General features: G+C 43.2%; 1 protein-coding gene across 2 annotated transcripts in view; it reads right to left on the reverse strand.

The window, feature by feature from the left end:
- Window positions 1-4,137: 4,137 nt before the first annotated feature.
- The window catches only part of itgb6 (integrin, beta 6), a 105,027-nt gene continuing 97,068 nt past the window's right edge, over window positions 4,138-12,096 (reverse strand). For both annotated transcript variants that reach the window (XR_015078192.1, XM_085986390.1), the window contains exon 16: window positions 4,138-4,254. The gene's annotated coding sequence lies outside the window, so the exon portion shown is untranslated. The remainder of the gene's footprint in view (window positions 4,255-12,096) is intronic.

The following is a 12,096-nucleotide window of genomic DNA, read 5'->3' on the forward strand; positions in this document are numbered from 1 at the left end:
CTAATTATCGCCTCCGACAGCAAACTAGGCTTTTATCGCCCCTGGAGATGATTGGAGCACTAAATCAGGCGCTACACAACTCTCTTAAGGCGCTAAGGCCGAGGAGCGAGACGCTACCTTACAGCGCTGGCGAAGCTCATGTGATTTCAGTCAGCAATGGAACACAGACAAACTGGCACCGTCCAATTCTTAAAGGGGAGTTCTGACGAATGGTCATCGACCTGAAACGTTAACTCTGTTTCTCTCTTCACAGATGCTGCTTGAACTGCTGAGTTTCTCCTGCATTTTCTGTTTTTATCTTAAAGGGGAGGGTTGATCTTGCTCTCCATCCACATCCTCTCATTGCAGCCTTGAATCTCGGCCTGAATCTCAGCCAGGAGAGACCTGTACATCAAATCTGCTGGAAAGAACAATGGAGAGAACCAGGGAAAGAGCTCAGAGTGCAGCCCCATAGTCTCTTCTAAATCGATACAAGGAAGGGCAAATCAAAATCAACCTGCAAAGTGCTGCTCAGTACCCAAAACTCCTTCACACAGCGTTGAATCTCTCCAGAAGTCTCCCTCTCTCTCTCTGAATGTGTGGTGCAAAAATGTCACTGACAAAAAAAGGCAGGAAGCGGTCGCCTTTAAATAGCGCTCCCCTAGTCCCTTTCTGACAGCATAACGCTCCCCTCAACCTGTCGTTGCTAGCGGCAGGCGGTAAGGCAGGGGGCACCACTCAATTTCCGGTCCGGGGCGCTAACGGGGCGTTGCGCACTCGACTGACGTCACGATCTGCCAGCGCAGGATATCGTGGCGGTAGTGTTTAGCGCCGCCGCAAAATGTCTAGTTAATTTCGTGAGCGGCGCAAACATCGCCGCACCCAGGCGCTAGTTGCTTTGTGCCTCACTTGGCGCCCTCTTAAGGCGCTAACGGGAGGCGCAAACAACTGAATTTTTTCCCCTAGGACTTTTGTGATCCAATTGAAGCCACTATCCATTTAATCTCCTAGCCTGTCGAAGGTGGAGGGGATGGCGGAGCCAGCATAGCGCTAGTACAAGCATCGCTGAAATATGCTACTCCAGGTGCTGCAGAATTCTGCAAGGAGGGCTCAGTTCTAGCAATAACTGAGGTGACCACACATTCCATGGTTGATTATAGAATGTCGATGCCACATGAGAGAACCCCACACAAGTTATTAATGGATCCCCCATAGTCTCCTAGTTGTGGAAACTCCCTGGCAGGTTGTCCAATGCATTGAGTAAATACTGGTGCAGAAAAAGCATTTTTATTTCATAGGCTGTGCCCCTAAAGATGTATCTCTCCCTTCTTCAGCAGATCTAGGATGCAAGCTTGTCCTCCAGTGAGCTGTTTCCTAGGTTGTCCTTTCCGCCTGCACCTGCTCCTGCTCACTTGTGATTGGTGAATCACCAAGTACAGACTCCTCTAACTCACTATCGCTACCACACAGGGTGCAATTTTTGTGATGGTGCCTGGAGGATAAGAGTGATGGTGATTGAGGGTTCTACCCCCCCTCCCCCCTTCAGTCTTTGTGCCTGCAGGGTCTGGGTTATCTGAAATAACTAAAATAGGGCAGAGAGATAAGGGTTAACATGGAATGGCAAAAGTAAGCAGTACAGCCTCACCATCCCCAATGCTGAGTGTCCTTTCTCTCTACCAGTGATGCTGATTACACCACCTTCATTGGTGTCACAGTTTGTAGTCTAATGGACCCCCTCCTGTTCTTGCACTCCCCCTCCAGTTATGTGCCACTTTCTCCTGCAAGAAGAATGGCAGTGAGTTAGTGTGTGCCCTCTCGAAGGGTTTTGAAGATGTGTGAACCAGCTTAGCATGGTGTATATGATGAGTGGAAGAATCAGCAACTGTGGCTAAGAGAGGGAAGTAGTTGTGATGGCAGTAGCAGGTATTGAGTGAGTGCAAGCAGAGAAGGTGTAATGAAATGTCCCTTATGATTGAAGGAGAGTCTTGGGAAGGAATTATTGCTAGTGCTGCACAATGTTCTCCCTAATTGCTTTTTGGGGTGCGCAATCCCTTTAACAGGCTGCACGGCCCATAAACTCCCATTTGAAAAGCCGGTCCTGGGCTGTGCGAGACCTCCAGACAGCCACACTGCCGCAAAGCTTAACGGGATTGTTGGTGCTGCATCTAAAGTAGGGTGATGCAGGGCTGTACGGTCATTAAATTTCCTAATTCACTACAGCCAGCTCCTTGCAACAATGATGCTGGCATTGATCTGCTCAGCAACCTCTCTCCAATACTGTGGGCTAATTTGAGGGACCTGTTGCCTGTCGGACGGAAAGAGAACTTTCTTCCTGTTTCTCGCTTACTCCACAAGCACCTCACTCGATGCACCGGAGAATTGGGGGAGTGGGGGTGGGGCAGGACATTGTCATGCTTCTTCAATAACTTGCTTTCCACTGACCACCTTTGAAAAGTGCCCCTCTGTTTAAGGGCTGCAGTTTGCCTTTAAGTGATAGCTGATTAGTCGGCTATCCCGCCCTTCGAATTGGCAAGCTGCCTGTAAGGAGTGTGATTAGTGCTGGCAGCATGCCTGCTGTATTTAAAAGAGGCCTGACTATGAAAATTGATCGGGCCTCCTGCCAGCGTCACTGGATGGGCGGAGCTAATGCCACACCTTCCAAATGCCCAATGTACACTACCAATGAAAATTGACCCTTTAGTGTGGAATTTCTTCTCCAACAATAACCAACATGAAATATAACCCTTTGACAACTACTGAATAATTAAGGGCAAGGAGTTTGCTTGAGTCAAGAAAGGTCTGATTAATATGTATATATGTGATTTAATTCATGATAGGTGAGTAAATATACATTTTCTCTTTTGTTAATGTTCAGTGCTGTGAGTTATTGTTTCATGTTACTGAGCATGTTTAAGTTTATTTGTAATTTATGATTTTAGAAAATGTTTTGTTTTAGAATTATATTTATATATCCTGTGTATTTTTGAAAGAAAGACTTGCATTTATATAAAGCACTTTTCACGGCCGCCCCACCAGACGTCCCAAAACGCTTTACAACCAATGAAGTACTTTTTGAAGTGTAGTCACAGTTGTAATGGAGGAAACATGGCAGCCAATTTGCACACAGCAAGCTCCCACAAACAGCAATGTGATAATCTGTTTTAGTGATGTTGATTGAGGGATAAGTATTGACCAGGACATTGTGGATAACTCCCCTGCTCTTCTTTGAAATAGTGCCATGGGATCTTTTATGTCCACCCGAGAGAGCAGACGGGTCCTCGGTTTAACATCTCATCCGAAAGACGGATTATGTAATTGATTATGTAATTACAATTAAAAAATCTTTTAAAAAACTTTGAGGTTCAATTAGCTGTTGGCAGAACAAGCCAGCATCAGCTGTATCTTTGATTGTTGCTGCTGTGAGACATATTTAGACTTAGGTGAATTGTATTTATTCAGTCTGTTGATAATTCATCAAATTAAATTCTAATAGTTCATCCAGTCTAAGCCAGGCTTTTAATTTAAGTGTGGGGTTGTGCAGCCTTAATTACCTTCACCAAACTGCTCTATCTTTTTCTTTTTTTAAAACATAGACCAAAATTTTCAAGTACGCAGCTATTCTACAAAACAAAAAGCTCCCATTGATGCATGACATATCTAACAGCTGTTTTGACAACTATAATAATTAACCAAGTGACGTAAGAAAACTACTAGGCACTTGGTCAGAGTATTAAACAAGGCTTTAATCGACTGTTTCACAACATGGAAGTCTAGTTATCCTTCACTAGTTCCTGTTTATAAAATGTCCCCGAGCAAGCTGGGCCCGTGCCCGAGTATTTATACTCTCTCTGGACAGCGCCACCAGCAGGCCACCCAGTATATTTCATAAGTCATTTCTACATGAATGGCATGATTTATGACACCAAGAATAGTATAAAAACCCAACCAGATCACTAATACCTTGCAGGGAAGGAAACCTACTACCCCTTCCAGTCTGGCCTACATGTGACTCCAGTCTCACTCTACGTGTGACTCAGTCTCACTCCACATGGTTGACTCTTATGCCCTCAGGGCAACCACAGATGGACAATGAGCATTGCCTTGCCAGGGTCATCCAAATTCCAACAGCATATTAAAGAAAAAAGTCAACAAGGTCTATTTACAAACCAGAATTTTATTTCTACACAACTGAAAACATTTATTTGAGAGCATGACATTCATCTTTCAAAGATGACTAATATGTGATAATGTTGACCATTCTTCTTAAGGTCCAGCCTTTGTTGAAAACAAGAATTGCATTAACCAATGATGTACTAATTATTTCTTTGTAACAAAATAGTATAAAAACAAATTGAAAAATACAGAAACACCTATGAACAGAAAGCAGTAAACCTGTGACATAATTGAAGTATCTGGGGCACCAAACAAAATAAATTGATCATACAGTCTTGTTATGTGTAATTGTTCTCAATGAAGCTTACAATAATAATTCAAAACTAGAATCCAAACATTTAGAAAATATACAGAATCTTTTTTGCTATTAGTGGCTGTACTATGGCAATGCTAAGCATTTTTGTGGCACAGGCACTCGGCTGTATCATGCTGCCAATTGGAAATGTGATTCTACTGCGGTCTGTAGTTAGTTGTTTATGTCTGAAACCTGCACTATAATCCTGTGGATGAATGCCATGTTATACAATATAGCACAAGATCAGCAGAATTTGTCAGACCAATATTGAGTGTCCCCATGTAAAATCAGAATAGTACAAATTCATCTTTAATATCTTATATATGCCTACAATGCTCAAGTTACTCGTTGTGTCTCATTATATGGTTCTGTGCTATGTCATGACTCAGAGCTTTATCTTTGAATAACAAAGTTACAAAAATACAACATAGTTAAAATCTACCAGCCACCAGCTAGTTCCTTATTGTCTAACTTCTTGCATACGTCTGATTATGCAAGACTAAGGGACTGTGGCTAAAGCCATTGGAAGCGGCACACACTTTTATAATAATCTGGGCATTGCATGTCAACTTCTTATGATAATCAATGAAGATGTCCACTTATTGCAGGTGCTTACAGTGAACAGTACTCCGGAGAGTGGGGAAGTCAGAAATGGCAATGGAGTACTGTTTGATTTTCATCTGGGAGAGGGTAGGAATCATGAAAATCATGTATTGGTTAACCCTTCTGAGTGCAGCAGAGGTGCACTATGAAATGGCGTGTTGCTCCTGTCTGTTTGATAGCCACATGGTGCTTGTTGTGGTTAACTTGGCCAAGCAAACTATAATTCACTGGAACATGTCACCCCCAAATTCTTTGTTTGATTAGTACTGCTACAAGGTGGCATTTTACCCCATGTACAAAAATTATTATTAGTGTATCTTAATAGGAGAATTAAATAATTGTGCCATCAAACATGCTGCTGAATCTCAGGTGAGAAAATAGTGCTCATTATTAGTGCTATCAAATACCTCATTTATAGAATGTCAGTATTTTGTCATCACATCACAGAATTAATGAGAATGCTCAAAAAAATAAAACTTAGCTCATAGTGTTGCTGCTTAACAAATAATAATAATTTAAAAAAATAACTGATGTGCTACCAAGCTTTTCTTTCTAATTTTCCCTCCAACTTTTCCTACTAATTTACTCCCTTTTCCCTCCCTGAAGGCGTTGACTATTTGCTGGCGTATAGGTCCACAGACTCCAGTTGCCCTCCAGTATCTCAGCCAAGGGGCTACTCTTCATGTGTGAGCTGACATCACACCGAGTGACCATAGGCTATTTTAGAGTTTCCCAAACTATTCTTGCTGAGCACCCCCTTTGGAGATTCACATCTCATGCTCACCGTCTCTCTCTAAGAAACAGTATTTTAGCATAATTAATGTCAGTGTAGATATAGCTGTTGACCCAAAACACTAAAGCAGTTTTGACACTTTAGCTGTTTAAATTCTGCTCCCTTACACTTTTGGGTTTTAATATGAAGTCCAATCATATCGTTAGCAATCACTAGCTGGGAAATTCCTTGGATCTGCTCCCCCTTGGTGGCGTTACTTTGTCAGATGTGCAGCAGAAACCCTATTTACGAGTGCAGACAGGGTTTCCACCGCAGTGCTGGTGATGTAATGCCAGCGAAGCGCGAGTAGAAACAAGCAATTTTTCGACCATCATGACAGTGTAACCATCTTCACTGAAAGGAAAACTGTGGCCTCTCCTCTCTTTGGGTTTGTTGTGTGAGCTGGGGCAGGTGCACAATCCTCTGCAGACTGAACTAGAATGGGTCTGTGGCCAGATTGTTTGAGGGGGGAACCGGAAATAGTGAACCGTTGGGTTGCTTTGGAGGAGGTAAAATATAATGTTAATTTATTTGTGCAAACTTCGAGAACCCATGAGTGCAGTTGCCATTGTTAATCTATTTCTTAATTTAATTTAAAATGACACCCAGCAAGCACCAACATGAAATCCAAGCAGGAAAAATAAAAGTTCTAGGAAGTGGCAGACAATTGGGCAATAAAGTAAATTTTGTGGCCATTATCAGTTCTCTCTAAACACCACGGGGACCCAAGGACAGAAAAAGAATGGATGCTCCCCAGAGCTGCAGAACTCGGGGCAAAGAGCCTTTTAACAGATTTCTGAAGCAGAGTCGGGGGCGGTGGGAGGAAAGGGCACCGACTTGCTGCTATTTCTTTCTTTCTTTATGACGGCAGGGACCCAGGGCCCATGAACACTTCCAAAAATAAATTTATGCTGCACAGAAGTACAGACCAAAAAGCAAACAACTTTTTTTTAACTGAACAAAACATATTTAAACTGAGGAGTATTGAAAATATCTGTGAGCTGGAATTGTTTGCAGGGGGAGTCTGGGTTTTGCAGAGAGCAGAGTCCGGTATCTGAGAGTTGAAGGGGAGTGCTAGCACAACACTAATGGGGAAAATACTTATTGCTGTTAGTGAGTTACGGCTATTGTTCTCTTTGCACCACCCTGATCACCTCATCATGGCCCCCAGTTTGGGAACCTTTGGCTACTGAACTGCAGTAAGCATCACAACCAAGCCCAATTCTGTCCTCATTTGAGGTCGACAAAAATCACTGGGTAGCAGTGAGAAGATGGAACCCTCGTTGATTTCCTCCTCTCTACAACAAATAACAACAACTTGCATTGATATAGCGCCTTTAACGTAATAAAAAGTCCCAAGGTGCTTCACAGGAGTGTAATCAGACAAAAATTTACACTTCGCCAAAGAAGAAGGACAGGTGACCAAAAGCTTGGTCAAAGAGGTAGGTTTTAAAGAGTGTCGTAAAGGAGAAGACTGAGGTGTAGAGGCAGAGAGGTTTAGGAAAGACATTCCAGAGCTTAGGACCTAGATGGCTGAAGGCATGGCGCTAATGATGGGGCGAAGAAATGGAGGGATGCACAAGAGGCCAAAATTGGAGGAAAGCAGAGCTCTCAGAGGGTTGAAGGGATGGAGGAGGTTACAGAGATAGGGAGGGGCGAGGCCATGGAGGGATTTGAATACGAGAATGAACATTTTTAAACCGAGGTGTTGGTAGACTGGGAGCCAATGTAGGGCAGAGTGCACGGGGTGATGGGTGAACGGGACTTGGTGTGGATTGGAAGACAATGGCTTTGGTCTTCCCAGTACTTAATTGGAGGGAATTTTGGCTCATCCAGGACTGGATGTCAGACAACCAATCTGACAACACAGGCAGTGGAGGGGTCAAGAAAGGTGATGGTGAGGTAGAGCTGGGTGTTGTTAGTGTACATGTAATACCTGATATGTTTTCAGGTGAGGTCACCGAGAAGCAGCATGTAGATGAGAAAAAGGATGGGCCAAAGATGGATCTAACTCACAATGCATGGCCTGCACTATATTCCCAGCTGAAAACAGCTAACTCAACACAGACTGGGGATCAAACTTGAGACTTTACTTATTTGTATGGTTCAGCTTAGTGCCTTATCTAGCTGAGGTAGTGGGGAGATAGGAATTCAATCTACATAGTACATGAACTTTCAATACTCGTAAAAGGGAATTACATCTACCCTTTCTAAAGGATAATATAATTCCTACAGTAGGGCTTCAATTCCTTCTCTGCATAGAATTAATGGACAGGATCTATAATGCCTGTGTGGATATAAAGCTAAATTAATGATAAAGTAAATCAATGTATTCCCTTTTTAGCAAATACAAACTCATAACGCAAGTTTAAGATTATTTAATTGCATCATATCAAAAACAGTTTCATGTATTGACTAAATCTTAGCAAATATGTGCATGAATATTTTGTGTTTTTATTTCAAACTCAATGGGGGAGAAATTGGGTGGAGCCGCAAACGGGGCGCCAAGCTCGCCTGGGCGCCAGATTTTGCGCTGCGATCGGAGCAGCAGCGATCGCCGGAAATTCAGCTTGAGCGCCCCAAGAGGGACATGGGGCGAGGCTCGAGGCGCTCTGCGTCCCTCTTAGGGCGCTGAAACTGAATATCGCAGCGCAACGTGCCGCAGTGCCACATGCTGCGGCACGGCGTGCTGCGGTACTGCAGGCCTTCCTCCCATTCTTAAGGGGGAGGGGCCTGCACCAGCGCGATAAGCGATCGCGAGTGCCGGCAAAAGAGCCCGGCACCGAGGAGAAGTGCCAGGCTCTTGGAAAACAGCCGGCAGAACAGGAGGCCAGGGACGGAGGTGCTGGCAGGCGGCCGCCGAAAAAAACGGCCACTCCGCACCTCCACCTTAATTTGCGCCACTGCCGTCACAGGTAGGCCCCATGAACTGGGCGCGATTAGCAAGCGGTGCTACAGAGGCGGCCGCTGCCAAATATCACGATCAGGGCGCTGCGCACACCGATGACGTCATTGGTGGTGGCGTAGCGCAACAGGCTAACGCCGCCATTAGCACCCCAGCTAAATATCGCGGGAGGCGTGGCCAGTGGCGCTAAAGCCACTGAGTGCCCTCTTTAGGCGCTAACTGGTGGCGCAGCCCACCGAATTTCTCCCCCAATATTTCTTACAAAATCAAATTTATTGACCTACTGTCTTCCAAACATTGCTAGGAGTGCCATTTTGTATGTCACTGCTCCACGCACTTGAGATTTCCTGTCTTATATTTAGTATATTGCCACACTCTTTTATTTGAAGAATATTGGGCCGGTATTTACTGTAAAAGTAATGCTGAGGCTAACAGTGCTCACCATTATTTATGCACAAATCGGACAGCAACATCAGACAAGCGCAGATGCGCAGTTAAACACAAAAATTCAGAAGTTGCTGTCCGAGATACGTCACTCCTCTATGCTGTGCAAAAACAGCACCTCACCGTCTAGCTCCCCATTCAAAGGTATCGAACGGCGTGAAGTTCCTGTACTAACGTCGTAGATACGGACTAAACTTGCCACAGAAAGTTAGGGCTATGCCATTTCAATCTAATTACCCTTTTTAACAGCATGATCAGTCTTAATTAGTGCCAAACAACTATTCTGGCACTGAAAATTAACTATTACAAGTGTGGAGTCTCATTTCTTCAGCTTTTAATTATTGTTGGAGATTTAAAAAAAAATATTTTTACTTTTTTCTTTCTGTCTCTTTTTTTCTCTCTTTCTTAATCCAATCGTTCTTTCCCTCTCTTTATTTTGCTTACTGTACCTAACTTGACATTGAATTCACTATTCTAATTTACACTTTCTGGTTTAAACGCTGAGTTGGTCAATCTTCAATCTGATTGGTTAAGGAGATGCACAGTTGCTTGGCTTGCTCACATGGGTCCCATATGCCCTGTAGAGGGCGCTGCACCATTTCAATTTTCCACCAGCAACAACTTGCAGAACAAAGTCTTATGGAAAGTAAACTGGCAAGTTTAACAAATGGGGGGGGGGAGGGGGGGTGCCATTCACTTGCCGGCTACAGTAATATCTGGCCCTATGATTCATAAAATTGTTGGAAAAATAGATCATATTGCTGGCAAAAGTAAATAGTAAATATTCCACTTCTCCTTTGGTTTAAAATACTTTAATTAAATGTTTCAATAACCAATAGCCTCCGATTTAAAAAAAAAAAATTTGATTAGTTAATTATCAACCAGAACAAAAGGAAATCGATTGAATTCTGAGTAGGAGAGTAACTGTTGTTTGCTATGTAAGTCAATTTCTGATAAATAAATATTCTGATGAAGGGTCCCAGACCTGAAGCGTTAACTCTGTTTCTCTCTCCACAGATGCTGCCTGGCCTGCTGAGTATTTCCAGCATTTTCTGTTGTTATTTGGACCAACCAATTGGGTATGGTATCAATTTGTTTCCTGTACAGCTTTGTCCTATGGTAACCCTATTGACCTTAGCTCGAAGTATTTATTGCAAAATATTAATGCATTAAGGTTAAAAGGAAAAAAAGTAAATCTGGATCCATCTGTAATAATTCAGCTTTCACACTTCTCAAGGACATAACTTGATATTTAACTGGGAACACTGATGACTATTCCATTAATCCAGCTGTGGAATGTGTGCAACATTTTTATATCATGGCTCCATGAAAATGTTGAAAATGCCAATTTAGCCACAAGGTTTAGTCTTTTCGAAAGTAACTTGCAGGCCCAAGAGATTATGTTCTCTCAGTTTAAAAAAATGATAAAATGCAAGGAAACAAAATTACATTTGCCAGAATTTCACAAAATGTTGCCTTCTAGTCTAAATCACTGTTGATTTGGTTCTGCTATAGGATTTTCAAAAGCAGGCTTTGGCATTTGAATTTCAGTGCATATAGGCACCATGAAACAGTTACAGAAAAGAAACAAATCTGTTCTGCCTTTTTGCTACATTCAGCATGTATTTGACGATTAGGTTAAATAATAAAAACGCTATAACTATTTATAATATATTCCAAGAATGTTGCTTATGTTGCCCAGTTTCCAGCGCAGAGTGTTCAGAGGATATGTAGTCAGCTCATATGAGCCAACAAAAATTTCACAATTTTTTTGACAAAAAAGGCAATTCTCTTCTAATATGATTTGTTCTCTCGAAGGCTAGAAGCAGGCAGTATCTTAGTTATGTTCCACAATATGTAGCCACATCAGTACCCACGGCACATGTAAAGCTGTAAACTACAAAAGAAAGATTTTAAAATAATACATTTCCTAATCAGTAATATCGGGGAATAAATTGGCTAACCCTCGAAAATGGGCGTGTGGATCGTGGTACGTGTTTAACCCGCGCCCATTCATTGCGTTGCAGGCAGCACGATTAATTGGTGCTCCCTGCTCTTTTAAATGATTGATGCGTGCAGCCAGCTCTCCCTGTTCATTGGCTGCACGCATCAGTAGGGGGCACAATATTGTGAGTAGTTAACACTACTTCAAGGTAGCCTGCACCTCTTAAAGCATTGTGGCTGCAAGAAGTGGTGGGAGTTTCTCCAAAAGCCAATCTGGGCTGTGATACTTTGAACAATGGCTGAACTTGCGAAAAGAGCATGCACCGAGGTTTTCAGACAATGCACTGGTGGTCTTGGTGGAAGAGGTGGAAAGAAGGAAAGAAGTCCTGTATCCGCAGGGCGGCAGGAGGCCCTCCAGACATATGCTCAGGAGCCAGTGGAAAGAAATAGCAGTGGAGAGCAATGACAGGAGAGTTGCTCCAAGAACATGGATGCAGTGCAGGAATTAGTTTAACGATCTGACACGAGTTCTCAAGGTGAATGAGTTCATATTCAAATGGCATATCCTACCAACTGCACCCCTAGGCTCATCCACTGTTCAATTCACTACAAGCCTTGCACACACAACTCACATCTCGCACACACTAACAACCATGACAGCCACATCGCCAAAACATACTGCAGGATACTCAGTGACACACTTCCCTCTTTGTTGCAGGAGAAGGTAGCGCATAACAGCAAACAACAGGAAAGAATTGGAGGAAAACAAGCACGCCTGCATGTTTTAACCCCTATGGAGGAGACAGTTCTGGCCATCATGGGAAGGGGCATCACTGAGGCTGTGGTCACTGACGGAGTTGAAGGGATCAATGATGAGGGTATCTGCATCCTCCTTCTCTCATCCCACTTCATCCTGCAATCTCTTCTGACTCACAAGCTGCAGATGGTGTAAGCACACTCTTCTTACTTTCTCCTCTCTCC

This window comes from Somniosus microcephalus, chromosome 4 (genome assembly GCF_052327205.1).
Source record: "Somniosus microcephalus isolate GS21.2 chromosome 4, FLI_Smic_1.0, whole genome shotgun sequence".
Taxonomy (NCBI): domain Eukaryota; kingdom Metazoa; phylum Chordata; class Chondrichthyes; order Squaliformes; family Somniosidae; genus Somniosus; species Somniosus microcephalus.